This window comes from Chenopodium album, chromosome 10, assembly GCF_948465745.1.
Source record: "Chenopodium album chromosome 10, dcCheAlbu1.1, whole genome shotgun sequence".
NCBI classification, from domain to species: Eukaryota; Viridiplantae; Streptophyta; class Magnoliopsida; order Caryophyllales; family Amaranthaceae; genus Chenopodium; species Chenopodium album.
Window position 1 is genome coordinate 53,610,980 of NC_137843.1, and position 4,382 is coordinate 53,615,361.

Consider the following 4,382-nt stretch of genomic DNA (forward strand, 5'->3'; position numbering starts at 1 on the left):
ACCATATATAATCCAAACAACTTATTGAAAGGGAATACACAACTTTGATTAATGTCCATTAAACAAGATTTACCACCATTTAGCTTGTTTAAATTTAAAGTAAAATCTGCATATGAGAAATCATACAAGAGCCTGATGTCAAGAATAAAAATTTATATACACCTAATGTAAAGTGCACTCATAGATTTATTTTTTTTTTTTTTAATAACTACAGATATATTTTGCTCATTTAAGATTACTTGCTCAATTTTAAAATTTTAAAATGAGCCTCCCAGAAATAAAACCTATCATTGGGTGCACCTACTTCCATTAAAAGGTGTTATTCCAAGAATCGTGCATCAATACATATTCATAGTTTGCTACTAATGTTGTAAAAGTACTCCTTAAAAGCCTCCATATGAGTGGAGAAAAGCTTGAGGGTGACTGAAAAACTACCATCCCTATTTGAGCTTGGTGTAATGTAAGATTTGCCTTCATACTTGATTGCATTAATGCCCGTAAACATGGGTCCACCCCATCCAAAGTCACCTTCATATAAAGGCAAACTAGCCCAAGAGTTAATTGCAAAATTAGGACATGTAGATGTTTGTGACCCTCGAGCAATATCCATCACATTAGGACGTGATTCCAAAAAATCAATGGCTGATTTTATATATTCAATGTCATCAAATTTTTTAATTGCCTTGTGAATTTTACTCGCAGCGTACCTTAATGGTTTGCACTTGATATCTCCTGCCTTTTCTAAACATGTTGCATATAAATGGATATTACCACAATAACCTTTTGGTAGTCCCATATCTTTCATTCTTGACCGTCCGTTTACTACGATGTAAAGTTTCACGTCTTGATCATTTGCTAATCCACGCGCCATGCATACACTGCGCCACACGTGCCCAGCTTGAACCTCAAATGTACTTGGCTTGTAATTTGTTACTTCTTGATGAGATATTACTTGTAATTTTAAGGTGTTAACTTGGTCTTTAGTCAGCTTCAAGGTACACTCGGTTGTTGTTACCATCTCACCTGATCAAACAATAAATGTTATGGAAACAAAATTAAGATAACTGGTTGGGACTGTTGTTGTTATCTATATGAAGTACACGTGTAAAGTAATTTGTTATAATAAGTTGGATAACCGGTTGGGAGACTTGGGACCGTTGGAAGCAAATTAATTTCAAAGTTTGGATTAATAGAAAATAATCCAAAATTGGGATTATTTTGAGCGAATGAGATAAAGTTGTGATTATTTTAGTCAATTTTTCCTAAAGTAAAATATAATTAGTATCTTGTAGTTATGTGACATGTTCCATATCTATCTATACTATATATTAAAAGGCGTTCCTAAAGAAGTTTAGGTTCCACGTGAAACTCTCCTCAAGGCGTTACTAAAGAAGTTTAGGTGTCACATAACATTCTCCTCATTTAATTCGATTTTTACTCCATGTCTAAAAATATGGTTCTTACAAGATTTGAACCCATGATCTCAAGTTTAAATTCCAACATCTTAGCCAAAAAGCTATTAACATATTACATGTATTTAATAATTAAATATTAATGTAGATTTTTATCATGGAAATAATACAGTAACTCAGGACATCGCTCAAGCCTAACACTAATTGCTATATAACATATACCTTATATTTTTGTACAAATAAAATTAATTAAATTTTTTTTTTTTGGAAAAATACACTTTAATAATCCCAACTATGGGCGATTTAGTTTTAATAATTCTAACTAAAGTTTATTATCTAATAATCCTAACTATTAGGTATGCTTTCTTAGAGTAGTCCCGATGACCGGTAACCTGTTGAAAGAGTTTTTTTTTTTTTTTTTGGGTTTAAATACCCACGTGTCAACACATGATTGGTCCAAAAAAAATTTAAAATAAAAAACAAAAATAAAAACAGAAAAATAAAAAAAAAAAACAAAAAATTTTCTAGCCAACCTCCCACCACTGCCAAACCCTAACCCTTCCCCCTACCTCGTCGGAAAATGGCTGACCACCCCCTTAACCACCAAAAATCGGTTGGTCGACCCTTTAGCACCCCACCTGACCCACCGCCGACCCCCAAAACCACCTACCCAGCCCACCTCGATCCTAAAACCACCAACCAATCCCTCGAAATCAATCGCCCTCTCCTTCCTCCACCGCAAAAATCGCCCCTCCTCCCTTTCCCACCCTCGAAATCGGCCCTTTCGGCGGTGGGGGAAGGGAGAAGGGGCGTTTTTGGTGGCGGCTTCAAGTTGTAGATATGGTTTCGAGGGTTTTGGCGATGGATTCAAGTTGTAGGTTGGTGGTTTTGGGGTCGAAGTGGGTTGTGTTGGTGGTTTCGGAGGTCGAAAGTGGGTATAATGGGTGGTAAAGTGTCGGCCAACCGGTTTTGGTGGTTAATAGGGGTGGCTGGTCGTTTTCTGGTGGAGATTAGGGTTTGGCAGCGGTGGAGGTGACGGCGGCTCTGGCTATGCAATGGTTTTGGGGGAATTTTTTCTTCTTTTTTTTTAATTTGGACTAATCATCACATGTTGACACCTGTCACGGTCACTTGTTATAACAGGTCATTGACCGGTTGGGACTATTGGAGGCAAACATACCCCATAGTTAAGATTATTAGATAATAAACCTTAGTTGGGATTATTAAAAGTAAATCACCCATAGTTGGGATTATTAAAGTGTTTTTTTCCTTTTTTCAGGTAGTACTTATTTAAGTGTTTCACTTTTAATGGGCACATATTTCGATGTAGAATTTTAACTATTAATATTTTAATTATCACTACTTTTTCCTTTTATGTGATGATTGATTAATCATCTTTCTTTTTCACTGTAGATTAATATATTTTAATTTTTTTTATTCCAATTTTATGGGAATAAGGGGTGTTGTAGTCTTTTTTAGTGAAATAATTTAATTATTTTTGTCATGTAGTTATTTAAGTGTTTCACTATAAATGGGCATGTATGTGAATGTTGAATTTAACTATTAATATTTTCAATTATCGTGACTTTTCCTTTTTTGTGATGATTGATTAATCATCTTTCCTTTTCCTTTTTCATTGTAGATTAATATATTTTAATTATTTTTATTCCAATTATATGGGAATAGGGTGTTGTATTCTTTTTTTTTTAGTGAAATGTTTCTCATGTAAACAAATGTCAATTTGTTGTCAAAAAAAAAGATAAAATAATAATGTCAATGCAAAACTTTCATCGGTAATATCGCTAATTATCAATTAGTAAAAGCTATAACAATTAAATATTAATAATTTATTCATTGAGAGAGTGACTAAAAAGAAAAGTGATGTATCTAAATTGAAACTTTTGTATATAAAAAGTGATGTATCTAATAAAAAATGGAGAAAGTGTAAGAAGTATACAATAACCTGATAAGCCCTTTGGGATTAAAGGGGGTAAGGATGGCTCATACTCGAGGTGCCGAAACTTAACTTGAGGCGGGTTACGAGGAGCAAGGTAAGTAGCCCTGTCATGAACAGGATAAACATCGAGGTCTAACCCCCTAGCTAATCTTGCCCACGAGTTGAAGAAGTGAAAATGGGAAGTTCCATCGGCTACATGGTGATGTGGTTGAATGCTAATGCATAAACTACCGCATTTAAAGTTGGTGATTTGCAATAGTAGTAGAGGGAATGACGAGAGCCCTCCCGAGTAGTCGCATTTAGGAAAAACCAACTTCTTGAGTGGCGAATCCGGGTTTAAGTAATCCCCATACTCGGCAAGAGCTTTTGTTGATTCCGCCTCGATAAATAAGGCCCCCTTTGCATTGCAATCGATCTCGTACCTTCCATTTTCATGGTTAAATTTTAACCTCCCTGCCATTGGGTAGAATGGCACTAGGGCTTTACTAAGAGCCTCCTTGAAAATGTTGGCATCAAAAGGTTTATTATTGTTGGGAGGATAGAAGAGGAGAACATTAGTGTGTGAGTAAGGTGTGTCAATCTTTGAGAGCCAAAGACTGCCTTTTGGAGTCTCTTTAGCAGGGCGCACCATGGTTGATTTCTTCATTTTGATGCTACTCATTTTTTTTGTTATGATTTTGATGTAATGAATTTTTCTTAGGTTTACATCTTACATAAGCTTAGCATAAATGTGTTATATATATTAAAATTAAAATACGTACAAATATTATATATTTGAATTTGATCCAAAAAGATTTTGATCAATAGGTAATTCTTAGGCTCAAATCAAAGATTTTGTTCTAATTTTAGTTTTTGGCTATTTGCTACTCTATTGTAATCGTAGTAGTTAAGAGTCATAGAGACAGATTACCTTTACCACCTTGTCGTTAAGCTATTAGGAAGATATGGTGATCAAAGCATAATCTTTCCTGCCAATAAGCTAAAATTTGATTAATTTATTTAATCAATTAATC

At 34.5% G+C, this 4,382-nt stretch overlaps 1 pseudogene; it reads right to left on the minus strand.

Annotated features, from left to right (window-relative positions):
- Nucleotides 1-296: 296 nt before the first annotated feature.
- Nucleotides 297-4,030, minus strand: LOC145565404 (anthranilate N-benzoyltransferase protein 2 pseudogene; annotated as a pseudogene).
- Between the last annotated feature and the right edge of the window lie 352 nt (nt 4,031-4,382).